Source organism: Heterocephalus glaber, unplaced genomic scaffold, assembly GCF_053883595.1.
Source record: "Heterocephalus glaber isolate CG9 unplaced genomic scaffold, H.glaber_assembly_v1.0 deba00001442, whole genome shotgun sequence".
In the NCBI taxonomy this organism is placed as follows: Eukaryota; Metazoa; Chordata; class Mammalia; order Rodentia; family Bathyergidae; genus Heterocephalus; species Heterocephalus glaber.
In genome coordinates, this window is record NW_028258296.1 from 31202555 (window position 1) to 31227320 (window position 24766).

Sequence of the window (24766 nt, forward strand, 5' to 3'; positions counted from 1 at the left end):
AGCCTCTCGATCTTGCTCTCCTTATGTAATTAACACTGTTTGACAAGTAGGTCCTATCAACTAAATCTTGATGTCTTTCTAATCTATGCTTTCTCATTCTTGCAGCACAGGATATCAAGACATCACCAATTCTCCCTTGGACCACTGTAATAATCCCCTTGATTTGTCACTAATTTGACATTCCACAAGAGTCAGCATCCCATATTTGTGATTCTACATGCAAGGAATTCAACTGTGTGGATTCAAAATATTCAGTCTGTAGTAAAGGTATACAAATGTTTTTCTTATTTTTATTCACTAAATAATACAATATAACTATTTACATAGCATTTATGTTGTCCTAGGAACCATACATAATCTCTTGATGATTTAAAGTAAAGTTGGAGAAGTAACTCAGTGAAAGAGTGCCTGCCTAGCATGCTCAAGCCTTTTGGCCCCATCCTCAGCATGGCAAAAAGTTTGTTTTTTTAAAAAATAATACACAAGGGAGGAGATGCACAGGTTATATGTAAAAACTGCTCTTTTATATGAGGGACTCAAGCATCTGTTGATTTGGGTGCTCACAGGAATCCTGGAATTAATCCTCCAACATATATTAAGAAATAACTGTTTTTGCATTGTGGCTTGGATAAATGTTCTCCCAAAAATCACTATGCTAAAGGCTTTGTACCAAGGATGTCCCTATTAAGAGGTGGTAGAAATTTTAAGTGGTAGGATATAATGGGAAGTCTTTGGATTGCTGGAGATCTAAATGCTCTTAAAGGGGATTTCTGGATGCTCATCTCTTCTTTCTCTCTTTGCTCTTTAGCCATACAGTTAGTGGCTTTGCTCCACCATGCACTCCAGCTGAAATGTGCTGCCTTAACACAGGGCTAAAAGCTACAAGGCCTAGCAATCATGGACTGGATCCTCTGAAATTATGAGCCAATATAAACTTTTTCTCTTTATAAGTTGGTTATGTTACCTATTTGTTATAATAACAAAAAGCTGGTTAATAAGTGGTCTGAGAAATACTTTTCCAAGTCATATTTTTCTTATGACTGTTTCCGTTTCCAGTGGCACTATAGCTCCCATTATATTAATCTGTTGAATTTATTTAATGTTGTTCAATTTACCATGTCGTATGGCATTTTTGTGCTTTTAGTTAACTAACATTTCTTCATTAGGAATGTCCTTCACTCTCTCCCTTTCATTATACCACTTTCCTCGCTCATGGGCCACTACCTGCCTGGTGAACATCTCTACTTGGAAGACTGCTCAGATCACCTCTCCCTTGAACACATCACCACTATTCCCAATTTCTGCTTCCCTCACAATTCACTGGTGACAATAGGAGCTTTGCAACACAAAATCTGAAAGGCTCATTCAATGGTGCCTATTTTTCTTTCCTCCTTCCAACTGAGGGCATCCTCCCCTAGTAACGTCCCTAAGGACAAGGGCTTAAATTTCAGCTTTTCACAGAAGCCTTCCCTGGAGACCTTATCTTACTCAATTTCCCACTCATTCTTTATTTCTGTGTTCCATTTGCTTCCATAATTTGAAATTATTATGTTTATTTAGTTACTTTGTTGCTGTTGTTTCTTGTTCATTTTTTGTACTTGACCCTATGGTAGCTCTGCATAATTGATCAAAATATATACAGTGTTTCTCAGAGTATTTGTCACCTAGTAGCACTAAATAATTATTTGTTGAATAACTTAATGATTTTAGTAGTCATGTAGGTTTTTTTTTTTGATTGACTGAACATTGATTGCCTGAGGTGACATGGAAGATCAAAGAGTGAGGAGGAGTAGCACCATTTGGGAATAAATTTATACTTCAAAGGTAGCAACTTCTCAAAAAACAGTTACAGCATTACTGGGACTATTATGCCATTAGCTATTCTCATCTTCTCTGGCACCTTAGCATCTCTCCTTACTGACCTTTGCATAAGAATAAAATAGAAAGCGACTTGGAACCCTGGATACCTGAAGTCTGACATTTAAAAATTTATCCTCAGAGAAAATAATGTTCTGCTTATCTTTGTGCTAAAAGATTCTTAACATTGTATTTTATTTTGAATGTACAACACATGAGTACACAGACTGTAATAAATTTGAAAAGTTTAAAATGAAACACTATAAAAAAGTAATAGGTATATTTCAGATATCTTGAAATTACATCTGTCCCTCTCTCTGTGTAGTAAATTACATATATGGAATTTTATATATTCCTCTAGTTTCTATTTGGATAAATATAACCAAATGCAAATATATGTTTTTCCTTCCCTTCTTATTCAAAATGTGACACATCATATGCAATGTATTGTATCATATAACTTTTATTAAATATATTCTAGAAAGTGTTCTTGATTAGTATAGAGACTCCTGTGGTTATTTGTACTTTTTTCATTGGCTGCATAATATTCTGATATGCAATTACACCAAAGTTTACCTAGCCAGTTTGTCATAGATAGATACTTGGGGAAGAGGCTATTGCAATCATTTGCAATGAATGATTAAATTTAAAAGGAAGGTATAAATTTCAAGAAGAGAAATTGCTAGACCAAAGAAAAATACATTTTTTCAATTTTTCATGACTCTTATTAGTTATGAGAGTTCTTTGTAGTCTCACAACAAACTCTGTAAAAGAATCACCTTTTTGTCTATTTTAATAGATCAAATATGAAATTTTAATATAGTTTTTATGGAGTTCATAATAACTATGGTTAATGTATAGTTTATGTATTTTTCTTTGAAATATTTATTCATGTTTTTGTCTATTTGATTATTCTGTTATCCTTTATGCATATAAATTTCCAACTCAGCTTCTCAAGTTCCACCAAAAAGTTGATTATTTCAATAAAATTGCATTAAATATAAAAATTGGTTCAATGACAATAGAATTTTTAAAAAATATTGAGTTGCCTTATTCTAAGAATTGTTCATTTTATAGTTGCTCATGTACACAGTATGTACACCAAATGAGCTTTACATTTTTCCTCATATCAGATGACTATGTTTCTAGTAGAGTTTCCATAGATATTGTATGCCTTTTGCAATTGTAAGTGGAGATTTTATTTTTAAACACTTTTTCTCTTTTATTGTTCATGTGTGAAAATCATTAAATTAGAAGTAGATAAATTTAATTTCTAGTAAACAATAAATTATTTTATGCTGTTATAGTTTTCAGCTGGCAATCTTGCAGCTGTAGGTAAATACTATATACAAATAGTGACAGATTTACCTCTTCATTTATAATTTTATCTCTAATATAATATTAAATCATAGTGATGTTAAGGGAATAAGTTGAGAGGCTCCTCGTGCTCCTGACTTTGATGGAAATTATTCTGGAGTTTCCCCATTAATTACAATCCTGACTTATAATAATTTTGGAGGTGAGTTTCAGCAAGGATAAAATGATTATGCTGTGATAAAAATCAATCCCAAAGTCCCAGATATGTGAACAAATTTTCTTCTACCTTGTTGATTTTGTTGGGTAGTTCCCTTCTATTCTGAGTAATTTTCTTTTCATTTTACCTATCTTGAACCAAAGGTAGAATATCCATTTGTTTCTATTCCCTACTTTCTGTGAAAATAAGATTCTTTGCTATTTTTGTACACTACATTGTTTCTTTGTTTTTTTAAGAGCAATCATGGAAATACTCAGAATTACTGCATGGTTTCTTTCGTATGAGAAATCCAAAATATAGATAAAGAGCAAAATAAAAGATAGATGATATGAAATAGGGAGATAGGTCTTTTTCAGATGGGAAAGGATCAAGAGATAGAGGGAAGGGGATAATAATTTGAGATATATTATGTACAGGTAACCACCTCCACAAGGAATGCAATCATTATGTACTGCAAACATGTACTAATAAAAAATAAGAACTGAAGAAAAGAAAAAAACCTCCTGAAAAAGTTCTTTTTTGTCATTAGGCCTGTCCCTAACATTTGTGGTATCAGGAACAAATGTATTTAAGTAGCCCAACACACTATATGTCAAAATGTTGAAGGGTTTAAAACAAGCTAAGTTAACTATTAAGCATGTTTTATTTTCCTTTCTTAACCTATATGCTTAGATTCATATATACAATTTTCAGACTTTTTGGAATCTCACTTTTGTCTTCAGCCTGCTGCCTACTTCATTTCTCTCACCACCTAAAACTGTCCTCTACTATGCTTACGTTCTTTGGAACATGTACATAACATGTCTTAGTTACTTTCTCCACTCCTCTTCCTTCTCTCCCAGCCTCCTCCCCCCATCTCTTAACTTTCCTTCCCACTTGACAAAGATCCATGTCCCTGCCACCTATTAGTTATCTTTTAGTTTTCTCTTTGTATTTTGTGTTTCTCTTATAAGAGAAACTATGCATATTTAATTTTGTGTGTCTGATTTACTTCACTTAATATCATAGTTTCAATATACGTTCATTTTTTTCTATAGATGATTCAAGTTTATCCTTTTTATGGGAAAGTATTTTTTTTATATTTTCCACTGTGTGGAAATATAACATTTTCTTTATCTATTCATCTGGTGATAGACATATGTAAAGGCTTCTTCCATGATTTAGCTATCATGAATTGTGCTGCTATAAACATGGCTATGCATGTGTCACTCTAATATGATGTCTTTAACTCTTTTGGGAAGATACTGAGAAGGGGAATAGCTGAGTTGAATAGAATTTCTAGTTGTAAGAAATCTCAATGTCAAGATTCTTCAGTGGTTGTTCTAATTTATATTCCCATCAACAATACAAAAGAGTTCCTTTATTCCTGAAGCCTTGTCAGCATTTGTTATTATTTGAAAATTTTTTTTTTGGTACCAGGGATCAAACTCGGGACCTTGTGCTTGCAAGGCAGGTGGCGGAACCACTGAGCTGAATCCCCAGCCATTATTTGAATTTTTGATGATGGTTATTCCGTAATATTTTCACAAGCCTGTTTTCCTTTAGATGGCATTTGGCAGCAGCATTCACTATATTTTTATCATACCTCTTAAACACACCCATGAGAGAGGATCAGAAAGTGGCTAGAATAATGGAATAAGTGTGTTCAATGCAAGGGGGAGTATTGTTAGAGGGGTTATTATCAATGTGTCTTTCATGTAATAATTTTTCGTAATTTAAACATTCACTGTTGATTTCTGTCAATCCTTGTAAATATGTGCTTGGACAAACTCTGAGGCCATAGCCCTTATGCATTGTCCTCTCTGAAGTTTAGATCCATGGTCAGCTTACAGAGCATCCATACAGACCTGTCACCTGTTCTTCATGCGCCTTCTTTCTCCTGCATGGTTACCTACATATCCATCTCTGCTCCAGTGGATGTAACAACTTCCTGCTTTGCACTCCAGGCAGGAAACAAAAAAGAGCAAGGAACTGCCAAAGTTCCAAGAACTTCAAGTCTTAAGTTTTCAAAAATTATTTCTAAAGTGAGAGCTTCTAATAGTTGATTTATGGTCATTGCTTCCAAGGGTTCCCGTTTCTTCCTTTTAGAATTCTTTTCAAAGTTTTCCTCAGAACATTTTCCCTCTCCATCCTTAGGACTCCTAATTAGGTAGAATTGCCATTATTATACATTTTTATTTTGTTAATGTTCAACACTTACGGAATATAGAAAAAACTTGATTTCTTCTGTCTATAACATTAAATTTGTGGTTAGAGTAATACATCAGGTTTTTATTGGTTTGAATCTACCAATAAGACACTTTTAATTCTACAACTCTATTTTTCAATTTTGCTCATTCGCCACTTATTCATCTGTAGGATTCCTTTTCCTAACTTAGCCACGTTAAGGACTCATGTGGTGAAAGACCTAGATGAGAATAAATATGATTTTAAGTAAGCCTTACAGGCCCTGAGCAAATGGAGTTCTGATGAAGATGTCATTTCTTCTTCCAGAGAACACTAACTCCACTGTTAATACTATGCTTTAATAATCAGTAGCTATATTTCATCAACCATAAGACAATAAAATCACCCTTGTGACCATATAGTTTCTAATAATCCCACAGGTGTGTCTTCTACTCTGCTAAGATCTCTGCAAAGCGTTTTGAAAGATGATTTTGAATTTTAGCATCTTTTATGTATACATTACCTTGGCTTTGCTTCTTTTCCTAAGAATAGCTCTTTTAGAAAAGGGGTTTACAACTTTTATATTTTAATTTTAACTTTTTATTTGATATGGTTTTAAACATACATTATATAAAAATGAAGAGGATTAAGCAAAATGAAATACATAATGAAAGATGAAGAAAAGAAAAATTCATTAATAATAATGCTAACTACTGTTACTGTCCTCGTTTTAGTGCATGACAAAAAGGCAGAGTTTTTTTCTTTCTCCTTCCAAAACACACTGCTCCACATAATGGAAGTCTTTCTAAGGATAGCCCTATTCATGAGCAATTATTCTAAAGTGTTTCACTTCCAAATATAGAATCTGGAATCTAAAAATTTGCTAAATGCAAGGATGACATCATATAAACAGATATTCCACACCCTTCTACCACATTTGTAAAAATGTTCATTTTTATGTTTAAAGGTGTATGGGACTTATCTATTAATATTATGCTTTATTTGAATTTTATTTCTCTTTTCTGCATGATCCAGCCAGCCATACTGCCTGTGTAAATACTACTCAGGCTTTTTTTCTTTTGATACTCAGAAATCCATCTTCAACATTTTTGATCAGTGTGCAGTGCATTAAATACTACACCAGATGGTGCTTTTTGATGATGTGTTTCTACATGAAGCAACATTTTGTCTTGTATGCTGCATTATCAAAAAATCAAACATGTAATTATGCAAATATGTATGCCTTTATAATAATCAAGTTTTATTGTAAATGGTTGATGCACATCAATTTGATCCTGTAGTGCTGTTTTAAGTGCGGTTTAAGTGGCTTTTCAGTGTACCCAGAGGCAACACAAATGCATCTCTGGAATATTAATAAAATCCTGAATCTTTGAGACCCCAACTGGAATCTCATTGCTTGTACTGATTGAAACGAAATGCTAATCCCTTCCTTAAAAAAAAATCCCCTTTGTTATTTAAAACACTGATATTAGTATGATATGAAGGACCATTTTATTTTAAATTGTATTTTAATGTAGTTGTTAAAATAATGCCTAATCATACTATATTCAGTCTTCACAATGTAAATTTGATGAGACATGAATCCAATCATTTTGCAACAATGAATGCAGTCATGTATTTTAACCAGTCCGGTTTTTCTAATTCCATAAATTTCTACTGCCAGTGGCTGTTTACCAGTTTCACTTTTGGATGCATTAGCTGTCCTTTGTGGGAACATGTATTGTGAATATTCATTCCAGAAACAATTGACTTCTTAAAAAAATAAGAAGAAGGAGGATTCTTTAAGTTAAATTCCTAAGAGCATTTTTAAGCAGGATTATAATGTAGACTGTGGAATTTTTTACTGAGCAGAATCTGGGTTTTATACGTTGGATTGTTTCATCGGGACATAATAGTAACTACCCGTCTCTCCCGAATACAAACACTCACACATTCTGTTGTGGTTAAACTAAACAGATGGACTGTGGGTACTGATAATCTATGATTGTAAATTATTTTCCTTGTTTGTTCCTCTTGAAGAGAAATAAAAGGATGAGAAAAGCAGAATACAAAAGGAAGCACAATGTAGTATAAAAGGGAAGAAAATAACCACATAAATTCCTTTCTCTATTTCCATTTTTCCTTGTCCTTATGTTTACTTTGTTTATTGGGTTTACTGTAATTACGGGTTGTGCTTCAATGGTGGCCACTCCCTCTCAAGATGAAATGTGTACTTCATTCCCTTGGTCCCCTGCACTACCCTTTATCTTATCACACAGCATGTCTTTCCTCCAAATGTGTGGACTCATTTGATATTTTCCTTTCCGTTAGTCCATTGTTCATATGTTGCCATTGAATCTCTGTCTCTTTTTATTTGCCTTGTGCACAACTCTCTGATTCACAGTCCAAAATGTCCCACTGTCCATATTTATTGCATCCCTGTTATCTTGTCCACTTTGAAGGGTCACTTGTTAGCTGTCCTTTTTGTAGTGTGCATGTCTTTGTACAAAGTTACATGATCTCACCTCCTTCAAATTTTTGCGACTCCATTTACCCATTTCACTGACTCATGATCAAGATATATATATATATATATATATATATATATATATATATATATTTAGATAGAATTTCTTGGCAGGGTTGAAGGAATGATGGAACGGAGAGTCTTTTATTGCTTGGATACCTACCTATAAGCAAATTGTTGAAATACAACCACAACGATGCATGTATGAATATTTTAAAATAATTTTAATGCACTGTAATTGTCTGAGAACATTTAAGAGCTTAAAACTTCCCCATAAATACTCTCACAGATATCAATTATCCATGTCCATTTTGCTTCCTCTGGACCACATTAGAGCTAGTCTTGATGTTTGAAACTTGGCTGTTTGCATAAGTCATTAAAAACGCTATGAGTTTTGTTACTTGTTTCTGTAATGGCATTTTCAATGTAAAAATAGCACAATCCCAGGGCTATTTAAATTGCACACACACACACACACACACACAAACACACACACACACACACCCTGACATCTACATTAACGTAGCTGTTAAGTAATGTTAGCGGCCATTTGTAAAGGTCAAGGCAAGTGCTGGATAGTTTTCAGTTTCTAATCTATGTGATTTCCTTCTCTGCTCACAATCAGAGCTCTAGGGATGGCTCCTGGAATCAAGAGGAACTGAGACTCAATTCATGTTTGAGTGCCCATGAAAGCTGAATTTCACTAATTACCATGCCATGCCATGAGTAGGTTAAAGATGACCTGAAGATTTCTAGAAAACTCATATCCTCAAATTATGTTCAAATAAAAAATTTCTTTCATTTTGACTTTATACCCTTACAGATAAGTTTTAGATAAACTAAGAACTGGGACTAATTCTTTTTTTTAATAATTGCCTTTGTTTTTGCAAGGTGGGATTCATGTAGAATGTGAAACATATGTTGGTACTTCAATCAGTCCTCTTAATCTTCATCAGGAAAATCAATAGTATCCCTGCCCTTTTTATTGTTTTTTACATATGCAAATATAATGTGTTTTTTTTTAGTTTTTGAATTTAACTTTAGACGACATGACATTTGGAGCTCAGTTTTGAGATAAAATCAAGACAGTAACATACACAACAGTAGCATTGATTTTAACCGTAACAAGAAATGTAGTCACATATTCTGCTGATGTTTCCCCAGCAGAAATCCCTTCTGCATCACAGCCTATTACAAATGCAATTCACTAAGGTCTTATGGGTGACAAAGCTTTAATTAGCATCACATTGTTTTCTAATGTGATTTTGCACTTGTAAAAACAGGATTAGGAATCAAAATATACTTTTATAAATGCCAATTTTAATTGCATTACTGATGGTGTGCATGTTTTTAACCACCCCACGCAGCTTCTCACATAATACTCTCTGTTTGGAGATTAAGTGTGAAACATAAAGAAAAGATAGCATAAATTGTCTAATAAAACACCTTTAAATCAGAAGAGAAAATGCAATCACTTTGGTATATGGTTCTTCATTCACTATCATTGCCTGCTGAAGGTGGCACACCCACAGCAGTCAGTGCCCATAAAATAGGCAATGTCTGGCAATTGTCTCCTGCTTAATTCCTTGGATGGGAAGTGAGTGTAGCAGTACCCAGATGGTTGTGCTTTCTTGAGAACAAGCCTGCAGATCCACCGATTTCTAGGTCAGTGATGGCGAACCCTCCAGAGCTTTCATTAAGACAAATAGTCCTCTGCAGCACACATGCAGTAGGTTCACCGTCACTGTTCTACGCCCTTCTTTAGAAGATATCTGCACTTTTATCCCATTTAACTTTCCAGCCACTTCGGCTTGGCTTTTGTGTTTGTTGTTTCATGAGATCCTCTCTCTTCCTACACTAAAGAAACTCATTTAAGGAAGTAGCCACCTTGTTTTGCACAGAGTCTACTTTCTAGAAGATCAGGATTAGTAGGTAGATCGTTGGATTAGAGATTTGCTGTAAAAATCACACTATACGTATTTCATTGTTACATCTTACCTGTATTCTGAATGCTTAATAGACTTCTGTTCACCTACCTGCATCAGACACATTCCATAGGTAAGCAACAATGTTTCTTCAACCTTTTAACCAGAGCTCTAGCTGTGGCATAGTGGGGTTAACAATTTATCAAAGGTTAGACAATATTTCATTTGGAAAAATAAGACCAAAGCATGTATTCTGTTTCCTAGCTTGCAGGAAGATAGACCTGAGAAAGATAAAAACTAGACACCATGTGAAGGGCACTTAACTATTTTTGTTTTTTGCTTTTGTGGATGAAATACAGAAATAGTACATCTAAGCTTTGATTATTTAGAGAGAGGTTGGGACTGAAGTGACTATAGTCGAAAGTGAGTTTTAATTTTGAAATGTTGCCTCGGTGTTGCAAATGAAGTGATTATTTGGAAAACTGATTCTTTTTCTATAACAGCTCTACAAAGTCACAGCCATTTCCATCATGTATGATTGTGTCCATTTAGGCATTTACTTAAGTCAGAGAAGATATTTCGTATTACAATACAAGTGTAATTATATTATTTGTTGAATTTTAAAACTTCAGTTCATTATAGTTTTAGTCTTTCATTATTCTCTAATATTTTATTTTTGAAATTTTCAAACAAACAGGAAGAATGCAAGAACAGTGCAATGAGTTCAATTGCTTTCATATCTTGATTTTCTGGGACAAAAAAACCTCACTGTCAGGTCAATGTAAATTTTTAAGTTTTTTTCATTTCTCTTTAATTGCTTCTTAATTTCTTATTGATCCACTAACTAAAGGATTATTGTTTGATTCACCGAATGAGCCGGGAAGATTGTCTGGGTGAAATTAAATCAGTTGACCTAGCCTCTTTTGGTAGAAATTGGGTTGTGCAGACATAATAGCTCTATGCACTCAATAAGACAAAGCAGAAAAGGATAGCATAGCCACAAAGCCTTATAACATTTCTCCTATGTTAAATGATCATCATGCTTTTGAGGTGCCCATCAAGCAGAAGGACTTTATAGGAGAAATTCAGGTTTGTGGGAGAAATCCAATAGAACTCAGTTGTTATGAGATCTTTTATTTTGTTTATGACATGATGTTTATGATATTATGATATAGGAATACCTAAATAAAAATAACTGTCATTAATCTGCTTCATATTTCCTATGAACTTTAATTCATACTTTTTAGTACAATATTTGGTTTAATTTCGGCTCTTCCCTGCCCCTCTCTTTCCTTCACCCTACTAGTATGCTCCTGGTCTCTTAGCCTACATTTCGATTATTTCTCCTGCATATATTACATTCAATGAATGCAGTAAACAGCTGCAATTTTTGAGCCCATCTGAAAACTTTGAGCACGTTCAAGTGTTATTTAAGTCATATGGCCCTTTAGAAATTCCTCCAAAAGTGGCTAACTACAATGGCCACTCTTTTCTATAACTCTGTTGCTGCTCATATACTGTGTTGTCTTGTACAACTAACAAACCTTGTGAAGAATGCCTGATTATTCATTTGTTTCATATTATGTCAGTAGCATGTATATATATATATATATATATATATATATATATATATATATATTCACCTGCTCTCCATTTCGAATTGGTACATGTTGCCTTTTACACAAGCACATAGAAAAAAAGAAGTAGGCTAAAACCTGCTAGACTAAAGACAACAACTTAGAGAGTCCAGGTCCTGAAAAAGACAAAGTTTTATGAGAATAAGGAGTAGGGGCCAAAGACACAGCCTAAAATTGTACCATAAAGAAAAGTCAGGATCCAGACACAGTCATAGATACCACATTCTGTCTGGGAGAAAATGACTTTAAGTATTCAGAATGCGTCTGAACCTTTTATAATTACAAGTATATAGGGACTAGCTTCCAAGCTATCTCAGAATGTGAGCAGGTTTATTTGGTTTCCTGGAATCAGGTGATAATATCTGCAGGACATAGAGAAGTAAAGGAAATAGGAGCTTGATAGCTCCTGCCAGATACAGTACAATACAATGCAATACATACATACATACATGCATAAATAGTTCTTAATAAATGATGGCTCATAGAATAAAGCCTAATCTAAAGAGCACTGATGAAACTTCTCTATTCCTGGATGCTAGCTCTAGCTATGACAAGTGGATAATATCCAAGTTAAAATCCATTTGCATACATTTCCCTGAAATCTGTCTTAAGTACTTCTGTTTTTAGACATTCTATATTAAAGATCATTGACCAACTACTTTCAGTGACAGGAATAAAAATTATATATGGATGTTATTTTAATAAGTTATCCCAGATCTCTTAATTACTAATTTTTTTCTTCAATAAATAACTCTCAGCTATCTTCAGTGGAGAACAGTTAAGTATATTCTGGTAGCCACAGCCAACTTATATTCTCATGATAGAGAAGTGTATATTTGTTACATTTATGAGTTATGGTCCCATCTGTGCATACTCAGGCCCTATGTCTTCCTTCCAAGTGTTTTTAAGCAGTCTTCCTGATACCTGTGGGGTAGTATTTGAACTATCTCATATGTTGCCCAAACTACAAAACTTGCTGTTAATGCTGAATTCTAAGACTTATGACTCTGACATAAAGATAAGTTTCTGGAGTTTATTTTTACCTTCTTTTCTCACCTAGAACAATGAAAACTGTCAGTTGGGGAAAAGGTACAGTATTATTTTGGCTGCTCAAAAATCTTAGTTCTAATTCTGCCTGTGTTGCCATTTTTCCATTTAGTTGTCTCCTCTACCCTCTCTGGACTCTAGTTTTCTCACCTGTAACAGAAAGGAGTTGGATCTGTAGAGACTAAAGATTCATGTATTAGATTCTGTTTTGCCCTGAGGACACTTTCAAAACTTCAGCCTTTGCGAATGTTATACCAACATATTGATTCATGGAAGAAATGAAAGTGCAAATGGAATGTGCCCAAAGCAACCTTATACAGTACTTGATAAGTGTCTTAATCACTTTCTTATACTGAGACAAAATATCCAGCCCTCACAATTTAAAAGAGGAGAAGTTTATTTTGGCTCATGGTTTCAGTCCATTGTCAGATGGCTCCGAGATAGGAGCAGGATGGTAAAGGGGCATGTTGGAGGAATGGGTGGCAGGCAGGAAGCAGAAGGAGAAAGGAAAAGCTGAGGACAAGATACACCCTTCTGGATCATACCCCAAGGATCGAACTCGAACCAGGCCCTACCTCCTAAGAGCACATTCAGCCACTCTGTTGATGAGCACATTGCCCCCATGATCCAATCACCTTCCAAACCCATGAGATTTTGGGGGACCTTTTCAATGTAAACCGTAACCACATCCTTTTCTAACTTTCTGGTAGTTTTGATATTAAGTGGGGAACTTTTTCACAAATGGTTGCATGATCTCCTGATAACTACTTCACTCCCTATTATATGACATTTATTTGAGCCTATTTTATCCTTCACTATTTAAAATTAGGCTTAATCAGTCTTAATTTTGATTCTCATAGCTAAATAATAATAATATTGATCATAGTTGACATTTTTGAGCACCTTTTATGTGTCAAGCAGTCCTCTAAAGACCTCGAATCTGCTAATTCATTTAGCCCTGAAACAATTTTATTGTGCAAGCTCTATAATTATATGTCTCCAAATCAGGCTGTTGAGGCACAGAGAATCTAAAGACCTTGCCTGAGACCACCTAGGTAGAAATTAGTGGTTTTTCTATTGAAAACCAGAAAGCATATGTCCAGTGCCCATGTTCTCTAGTGATTATGCCACACTGCATCTTATTTTTCAAAGTGCCTGAAAAGAAAGCATATCCTTGCCTAATGTTTTAGAAACATTAGGTGAAACTTTCACATATGCTGCATAATCACAATTTACTTGTAGGGTAGCTGTGAACACTACAAGACTGTTGGTTAAATTTTCCTACTTTGCAATGCATACTAGCAGCAGGGACTCTGAATGTAGATGCTGATGCTCTGAAAATGCCACTCCATTTGGAATTCGAGGGAATGAACCATAACAATCAACAGGGACACTGAACATCCCCGCATCAAAGAGGTGAAGTTAGTCGCAAGTGACAATCCAGTGTTAAATAATTAAATTGTTTTAGCTGTTAACTGTAAGTGAATGTTTTTTAAATTGCACTTTAATAATGCCATGCCCTTTATAACCAAAATTAATGTTTTCTGTCTCTCTGTTTTTGAAGTATGTGTCAGTTTAATTAAACTATTAATGGTAGACAGATTTTAAGTACTTTATATTCTTCATTAAATTGTATCTGTTCAACAAGCATAAACAGGAAAATCGGGATGGTGAGGAGCAGATTCATGTTCTGCCTGATAAATCACTCATCATCAGATAAGATGGTGATGCCCTGTGCTTGTTTAGATGCTCATTCGCCATGATAAACAAATCCACTTCCAGGTTATGATATTCACTGAGTTCCTTTTAAAGCTAAAGGAGACAGGTTCTTTGGGAAAAAATGCAGAGTCAAAGAGTTTGTTGAGACTTGTGAAACAAAAAGCTGAAAGGCAGGAACTGGGCACTGAAGTGATCGTGCCATTGGTTCCTTTGGGCTCATGGATTCCTTTCTACACTCTAACTCTGATAATTTAGAGAAGAGAGACTTCAAGACAGGTTAGTTTCCTCTCCTTGATCCTTTCTGGGTTGCCTATATTTGCCTATTTTCCTACAAAACATGCAAAACCAAATTAACAAAAAGTGGTCATTTGGGTTTTTTTGCCAGAAATGACAATTGATAAAGTAAACATTGTGCCCACCCTAACCCTCTCCTGGATTCAGTTCAAGAGAATCAATTCAATCTTGTTTAAAGATCAGGAAGGGCTAGAGCAGGATAATTTCTTGTTTCTTCAGCCCATTTATGACACATGCAAATAAAAAGGGGACCCTAATTGGCAAACACTTGAAAGAACCAGGACAGGGTTGAAATTACACTTCTCTAGCAAGAGGAATTGTTGGGCTACATCTGCTGCCTATAGTCAAAGATATAACATGTTATAATAGAGACAAGGGTGTCCTTCCTTTGTGTGGCAGATCAATCAATAGCTTTTCATGTGATCTTGTTCACTATTATGTTAGTAATGAAACCCTCGTGCGATGTGACAACTGTGGAATAACATTTGGTCACAAAGCTGGTGTTAACAAGCACAACTGGCACTCTGGTAATTAGACTGATTTCTGGTCCCTTCTTTCACAAATTGTCGATAAGTGCAATAAACAGGCCACTGATTCCTTTCTGAACAGCTATATTAAGCTTCATATTCTTGGAATTCATCTACTGGGCTTGTTTGTGGGAATGAAGCCATAGAAAGAAAGAATATATAGCAATCTTTTCATTTTGAGCAGCTTATGCATATATAAACCCATGTATGGATGATGGATATACTGTATGTATATATGTATGTATTTATTTATCCGTCCATCCATTCATCCATCTTTACTATCAAATCTTACAGGTAAAATTCAAAACTATATTAACCTACTTAGTCTTAATTAACTGGCAGTTGGCAGAAAGTATGACTCAGAAAAACATAGACCCAAAACAGATCCCTGGGTTTAAGTTACACTAAAGCAGAAAGATGGAAATATACATAAAATGGAAAGCAGAATCACAAACACCAAAAACAAATCTCTTTTAAACTTTTGTGCAAAATGGGCTCTATTTGAAACATAATGAATGTACAAGCTCAGTCCTGGAAAGAAATTCCAATATATAAATTTAGTATATTTCTTGTTATTACTACTGCTGAGTGAAGTTTACCCAACTGGGACTCTGGCTTCATGGAATTCTGATCTGAGCGGGCAATTCTCAGAAGGCCTGATGTGCTTCCAGTTAGTCAGGAGACGACTTTAAGGAAATCTCCCTTGTACAAAAGCTGAGAACTTTTGGAAACCAAACTAAAACCCTGGTGGAATCAGGTCCTTTATGAAGATTCTACTTCACATCCCACTACGTTTCTCAGCTATCCCTCCAGTCCCAGATATTTGTTTGCTACTTGATGTACCAATACTTAGAGATCAAAACATATTCAGTCAAGTTTTGTTTATGTGTTTCCCCCACAGATTTGGAATTTCATTTTCTGGCAGTTTATTAGATGTTTTTGTTGTTGAGTTTGAGAGGATATTGAAGTATTGCATTGTACAGTGTCCTCCTCTATCCACAAAGATAATTCTTGCATTAATTCCACACAATTCTTGTGAAATAGAGGCTCTGTGGTTGGTGCTCCATCTGTGGTTGTATTGTAGGCTAAAAGATCTTCATGAAGGTCAAGAGCAAACTCCTCATGAATGCAATTTCCTAGCCAACTGCCCTCGAAAGCTTTATTTCCTCATAGAGTGATTGCTCATTAGCTTATGCAGAAACACTTCAGCAGACATTTACTGAGTAACTAGTCATTAGACAATGAGGGTACAGAGATAAGAAGACATAGACCCTGTAGTCACTCTTCTCACAGCCCTAACAGAAGAGTTGGATAAGTAAGGCAACAATACTAAGAAACGGGGCTATGTGTGAAAATGGTGATGAAAACGAAGCATAGAGGGCATGAGACTGAGCCTGGAGAAGAGGAAATCCTCCCATCTCCCAAGGAAAAGAAATGGACTTTGAGTAGTAGATTAACACAGAAAGCAGCCTCCTGGAGAAAGGAGGGTCAGGTCCTGCTGGGAGGGAACATAGGCTTGGACAAAGGCATGAAGGCCTGAGCTAAGACAAACCTAGAGTAGTTCAGGTTTTTGGGTGGGGGATACCAGGGATCAAACTCAGGACCTTGCTCTTGTGAGTCAGGCGGTGGGACCACTAAGCTAAATCCCCGGCCCTAGTAGTTTAGGTTTTAAAACAGAAGTAAAGGCAACCATACTAGGTAAAGAACAAATTATAAACTTTTCTGTAAGTCATTGTAAGGGATTTTTCTATATTCAGAAAGCAAACATGAAGCAAAGAAGGAATTAAGGCAGGAGAAACAGAAATTTTTAGTAGGAAATCCACTGTATTTTGGCAACTGGTTGATTGAAAATGTCTAGTCTTTTGCATAGTTGTCATTTTATTTTAAATCACTAGAAGTGACATAAATAAATAGGTTATGGTCTTATTCCAAAAGAATGTAGGTAGTCTGATCTAAGGCAGACTTGCTCCAGGGCAGTAGAGGCTCTGAAGGAGCAGGCACCAGTGCTCAATTAGGTACAGAAGGTGCATTTGCTGGTCATCCTCTAAATGTTACTGTCCCAGGCTACCCTAAAGACACTCCTCACTGAGATGACTTAAACAGAGTGCTACATTAAATCTTACTTAAATTTCTTAACATATTTTGAAGAGGTTGCTCTTTTCATTCCCAAGATCAAGACAACCTGAAGCTCAGAGAAGGTAATGTGCTTGCTTAATGTTGTAGAGCTGATAAAGGATGAAGTATAAGATTTAAAAAAATCTCAGCCTGACAGCAAAGCCCATTATGTTTTCTTATACACTAAAATTTTCAAAAACTTGTAAGGCATATAGATAGATATAGCCACCTTTTTTGAGGATCCTTAGAATGTGGGCTGGCTGCTCTCCTTTACATTTCAGTCATGCCTGTTATGGACCGTTAGTGCTCAATTAGCACAGCCTGGGCACTAGGAGAGTTCTGAACTTTGACTTTCTCTTCAAACTATCCTGGACGTAGCCTAAATTTATAGATGTTAGGTCAAGAGGTGGAACTAGCAGATTTAAATGGCCAGCAGTATGTTGCCACATAAAAGCTGAGAATGACTTCCAGGCTATTACAAATCCCTAACTCTTGAAACAAAAGATACCAATGCGTTCACTACTTGACAGTTGAATTTAAAGATCATTTGTAAATCTATCACATATTATAAATCTGATTATAAGGGTGCTGGGTTAGAGTTGGAACTTTACTGTGAAATATATGGGTGTCTTTTGTCTACATCATTCATGGTCCTTTACCTATTGCTGTTTTTTTCCCATGCTGTCCAAATAGTCACTAATAGCTGCAATTTAAGCCTACTTTATTCTAGGCAAGATACATTGTCTCATGTCTTCCTGATAACTGCATGAATTTATTAAAGGAAAAGTTGAACCTGAGAAACAATGGTGTCAGTCAGATTACTTACTGTGTTGAAGCCAGAACTCAAACTCAACCTACCTAGCTCTTTTCACTGTAGTAGTCACTCCCCTAGGGATAAGAAAAGCTAGTGAAAGATAACAGATTCTTTCCCAGGATATTTTCCAGAAATGCTTCTCACTTGTTTTTAGCTGCTTTTCAGTGCTCATTCCCCCTGTTGCCTGATCTCTGACTTTGAACATTTGCTCTTGGTCCTTGAATTTGATGACCACACAAAGCTTCTTTGTACACTTCCCATTTATATTTGTTTTCTATACACTGTCTGATACCATCACCTATCTTTCTTTGCAAGACTACTTTTATCAAACACAAGCTCACAGAGCTGTGTCTCCGTGTCTTCGTGAACACTTTTTGCAAAAGGAGAAAGGTTTAGGCCATATAAGAATGTTGATAAAGTAAGAAGGAAATGGTTTTTGAAAGAATTTGAGTTGCAAATGGAAAATGAATTCCATGGAGACAAATGTGGACACAGAGAGACCAATTAAAATGCTACTGCAGTAACACCATTGAAAAAATGGTCTTAACTTGCGTCAGGACAGTTCTGGTAGAGGGTAATAACTTCAGAACACAGACTCTGAGGTCAGACTTTACGAGTCTAATACCTATATTTGCCATTCTTTTATTACATGGACTGAAGTTACCTAAACCTCTCTGTGTCTCCATCCTCTCATTTGAAAATTGGTGTGACTATATAACACTATCTACTTCTAAAGTGATGAATATTAAATGAATTAATACATGTAGAAGTGGCTGACCTACAATAGATGTTATAAAATGGTGGAAATAGAGTGAGGAGAGATAAGATGCAAGGATGTAAAAAATATAAACTCTTTAGTTGACTTCCTATGGGAGAAGAATAAGGGCACTGTCTAGAATATTCCTGATGGTTCTGTCTTAAAGCATCACTTTCTGAGGCTTCAGTCCTAGTAAAGGTAGTTTTGTAAGAAGGGAAGGTGGGGTTGGGGATAACCTAGGTGAGGGTGCTTTGAAGGTGGTCATTGGTCATTGGTTAGCTGTATTTACTCACTAGTTAAGGGGCTCTCAAGTTATTACATGCCTGAGACCTTAGAGAGATTTCTCATTTATAATAGAAGCCATGAGTGTTAAGTCTAAAGATTCTCTTCTCTTGGTGTACTGTGTCATTTTCATACTTACAGCCAAGTAAGCTGAGATTCTGAGAAATGACTTGGGAAGTTCAAGCAGCTAGCCTGAGGAAACACATACTTTTCCCTGAGAGAGCCTGTGTTACATCTCTGTGATCCATTTCCCCAAATGCCATCAAGGAACACCCAGATCTAAGACTAGGGTCCCAGGATAACAAAAAAAAGCGGAGCATTAGGTTATGGCTGCAAGATGATGAATGATGGGGATGATTTTAGCTCAAGAGTAGTAATAAGTAGGTAGTTTAGTAAGCAATCATTTGGTACTGTGATACTTGGAACATTTCATCATTCATTTGTTCTTACTCTCATATTATGTAATTGTATTTATGAGGCAATGTTTATTGGAGATATTCTATCCTCAGAATAGTTTGTGCCATCTTCTCTTTGAGAGTTAGTTTTTTGCTTCATTGTTTAACTATATGGCATTTAACTTACAATATCATACAGTAGACAGATTGTTTCTCCTTAACTATGTATGGAGACTTAGGAAGCCATGTTTTATTTTATTTAAGAAAATTCAAATATTTTTTAAAAATCCATAAAATTAAGATGCACAGAAGATAGAACATCATAAACATGAGGCAACACATCCTAGGGATGTGTTAGAGAACATGATTCCTTATTGTTTTGACATGTCTTATTAATTTACCATATTCTAGATAATCCTTTGAAATACTTTCAAGATGGTTCTATCTTGAAAGATCTATTTGCCACATTTTTTAATTTTGGTAAAGTTTATTTTGCCATATTTAAGATATCTGCCATGTCATAAAAACAGATGACACCTTCATTAAGTTATTCATGCAATGCCCACTTGTGTTCCAGGCACTATTATGCACATCATTTTATAGTAGTGAACTTGCAGTAGCTTCAATCCTATTTTTCTGGAAGGAGAAGATGGAGGATTTTAATAAATATCTAGTACTCTCTGAATAATTTTATAGCTTCTTTTAAAAATTAACAGAAGATTATGCCTCCTGATTTCTATTTCTTCAGACCATAACCTCAGAAATGTGATCTTAAATGAAATTGATCTATTCATTTTCTTTATCCTTTGAGAAAAATTTGAGAGTGCAAGGCACTGTGAGACCTCTTCTCAAAGTTGAGCTTCCTCAGAAAGCTCATTTGTTGAATTCATGCTCATTCCTTCTCAATGTGACATCCCTGATGGCTCTTTCTCAAATAACTTTGTCAACCAGTCCCATTAAGTAAGAATATATTTTTAAGAAATTAATATATTTTATTACATTCATAGTCAACATTTAAACATGAACATGCATGAAAATTCTCGTCAAAAATATAATTACCTTTTTTAGGAGTATGTTCTAATTCTAAATGTATCTGTGAGCTTTGTTAAGTCATGTTATGGTAACAAGCAAAGCATTTTTAAATTCTCCAGTAAAAATCATTTTTTAACTGTTATGAGGTATATTACCGACAATTTTAAAAGTAAAAAAGTCACTTTTCAGTAAGCCATATTCTGACTGTCCTATTAAAAGTGAAACTCTCATTATCAATACTTACTGTTTGTTTCCTGACCTGTCCCTCCATCATATTATTTCTTTCTAACACACTATATTATTCAGTTATTTTATTGTCAATATCATTTCAATAGAATGCAAGTTAAATGAGGATATGATTTTTTCTACTTTGATCACTGGTATAGTTCTAGGGTCTGGAATAATTCTGGGCACATAGCAAGTTCTCAAATAATAAATAAATGGAGAAATCTTTCAGGGGGTTACAACAATAAACGCTTTCCCCACTCATGCAATACATCTTTCAAAGATTGGAGGCATCACTGCTCTGTGGCATTTTAATTTGGACACACAGGTAACAAAAGAGCCAGAGTCTTGGAAACATCAGCTTCAGTGTAAAGTGAAAAAGATGATGGAGGTTGTGACTGTGCTTACACTCAGCTGGTGGTGCAGGTCACTTCCACTGATGTGCCCTGGGCCAACACAGTTGGCTTGGCAGATACCAGTGGGGCAGTGGGATAGAGGTGTATTGTCCTTTCACAGGGACAGGCAGTGGATATTTGAGCCAAGTAGACACTTTACCACACTCGTTTCTCACTTTCCTTCCTTACAACACATATGAAAAAAGTTACCTGAAAGCAGGGAAAAATGTTCATAATGTAGTTATGTTCTCTTGAAAGACTGAGTTCTGTGCAAAAGGAAGTGATAATGGGATCTAATCTATAGTTTGGGGGTAACTAGGTGAGAATAATTGCTCTTAAAGAGATCACAAGTAGAAGTAAATTTGAATTCTTCTAACTATACATTCCCTTGTGGCCCTTCTGCTTTTTTTTCTGGTTATTATAGGGCATTCCATTCAAAGGTAGTAACTTTTTGAAAATGCAATAACCATAATATTGACTGCTTCTGATAGTAAGCACAATTCTCAATGCAATATTCAAAATGGTAATTGGTTATACATATAACCATTCTATGACACTTAAGAAACCCCAAGATAAATATGTTGCAAAAACTTAATTGAAATAAAAATTTTACAATGATAAAGTCAAAAAACCATAAACCTCTATGAAAATTCAGGGCCCTTACTCAAAATTGCTTTAGTTTTGAGTATCAATAAAGAATGCATGAAATAATTTATATCCAAGCAAATTAGATAAATTCCCCAGGGACTTTAGGTATTAAAGTGGAGGAGAAGAGCAAATACATGCATCCAACCCAAAGTACAGATAGTAAACTAATTTATTTGCACTCAGTTGATTTTGAGGCTGTTATATAGAACAATCAAGTATGATTATCAACTGAACACCAATGTTTCATATATTTTTAAAAGTGGTCATACATTGCTCTTCCATAAACTTTCTCTCTAACAGTATCAATTGGTAAACCTTTTCATTATGATTTTTTTCTTCTATATTTTTTCCTCTTCCTGTTTCCTTTTAATTTGCCCTTAGTTACTAAGGATTTATAAGCCATACTCCCTACCTATGAGAAGTCTTCTGTCTAATGAAACAAACAGATAAATCAACAATTAAAATGAGAGTGATCAAAAATGGGACCTTCACAGACACCTTACAAAAACACTCTTACCATACTGTCAGCAATTCAACTTCTTGTTATTTACTTAAAAAGAATTCAGAACTGTTCACACAAAAACCTGCACACAGATAGTTACCAAAACTGGAGAGTAACCAGGATGTCCTCCGGTAGGTGAATGGACAAACCATGGAGCATTCAGAAAAGGGAATAGTGTTCAGTGTTAGAAAGAAATTAGCTCTCAAGCCATGAGAGGACATAAAGAAAGTGGAACTATATGTTACTCAGTGAATGAAGCCAATCTGAAGGGGCTATGAACTCTGTGTTTCCTCCTGTAGGACAGCCTGGCAAAGTCAGAGCTCTACAGAAACTAAAATGTTCACTGATTTCTAGGGCTCAGGAGAGAACAGTGAATATGAACAAGTAGGACACAGGATTTTTAGGGAAGTAAAAATACTATATGATACTATAAGGATGGATAAACGTCATCATACATTTGTCCAAGCCATAAAATTTAAAGCACCAAGAGCAAACCTTGATTTAAACAATGGACTTGATTGAAACTACATTGTGTCCCCCTGGGTTTATCAGTCATAAAAAATCTCCTTGGAGATGTTGGTGGTGAGGAAGGCTCAACAGTGAGGGAGATGTGACAGTAAGGAATACATGACAAATCTCTGTATTTTCCCCTCAATTTTCTTGTGAACCTAAAACTGCTCTACTAATACCAATCTCATTTTAGCTGGGACTCTTTAGACTTTATAAGGATCATGACATAGATTTGTTATTTACTAGGGTGAAAATTTGTAAGAAATATAATATTTGTAAATAGGGTATAATGGTGATTTTCCCTGAATTCAGTAGATTAGTTGAATTGCTTTTTGGAATTCTAGCCCAATAGTACTGTTCTATGGTGACCGAATAAAGCTACTAGTTTCAGCAGACCCTTTATATTTTATCCCTTAGTCTGATCTTCTCTGCTAGAATTGTATGGTTGAATTCTCTCTTCTTCTAAGAAAGAAAAAAAAGACTTTCCATTAATAAAAAAGCATCTACTTTAAGAAGAACCTTAGCACTCCATGATAATCAAAACACTCCCTATCTTTAAACTAAGGAAAGTTACTGTTTCTCTTGTAAGATTTTATCTAAGCTATGATGCACATTGAATGCACAAATGAAGAAATTATAGAAAAATAAGAATGAAACATCATTGAAATTATACCAGAATTTTGCATCAACCATAGTGGCAAGACTCAATCAAGTGGTTTGGACAATAAGTAAAATTACTCCGCAATTTTCTTGGTTAGATCTAAGTTATATTATTGCACTAAAGAAGTATTATAAGGTTATTATATAATACATAGAACATACATTATTATATTTAATTATATAACCTTTTAAAAAAATATATACTCTTATATCCACAAATCCAGTAAAGCAACAATAATGAAAAGTCCTTTAATGTTAGCACCTGTTTTCTATTCATTATTATAACAAACATTGAACAGGCCAATTTCAGATTTTCTGACATAATTCAGTGGGGTCATCATTTTGTACATGTGTTCAATCTCTGCCTCAGCCCTGACTTCCTTGTTTCATATTGAAACTCTGAACAAAGTAAGAAGATATACACAATTACATGTGCAGCTTTCCAGTGTAATTTTCCTTGTCTAATATAAAGAAAATCCTGTTTGCCAAATATTCTATTGGAATTGGTTAAATTTACCCCCAATTGTTGTTTGTAGTTTGCCGATTAGTTTTGCTAATGAATTAACTAGTGCAACCGACCACTTGCAGAGCTATTCTCAGTATAATGAATGTAATTATTTACCACTAAACCAGGACAGCATCTTTCTTTCTCTGTGACAAGCATAATTCTTTCTTCTCCCATTAGCCAGGTGCCCTGGTCTCTGTAAACTAGTTATTGACCTGCTCATTTAAGGAGCTTCACTCTAAATGCTTCTTTCCTTATTTAACTCAAGCAAGCTCCTATAATTTCTCCTCCCCATACGAGGTAAGCATGTAAAGAGTTCATTGTTCATTTATTGTGAGTAAAGCAAGGCATTGGGGAGCTATTCTTAGATAGATGCTCAGACTCCTGAGCCCTGCTTACTTGTCCCTGGTTATAATGGATACAAAACCGTATGGGGCTGAGCGAGCATCATGTAAGCTCCATAGGAAATCTGAGGCAATGAATCATGGAGCTGGACTCCTGCTGAGGACTGTGTGTCTGAACAGACTACAAATAGACAGAAAAGCAGCTTAAGCAAGTAGCTTTCATATGACAGGAATGCATATATTAAACATAAGAAGAGACTATTTGGATAAGGATGTGTATATATAAGGGACAGTAATAATTCTTCTAGCCAGATTCAGAGTGTGCAAACCAGTCGTGAAGAGCAATGCC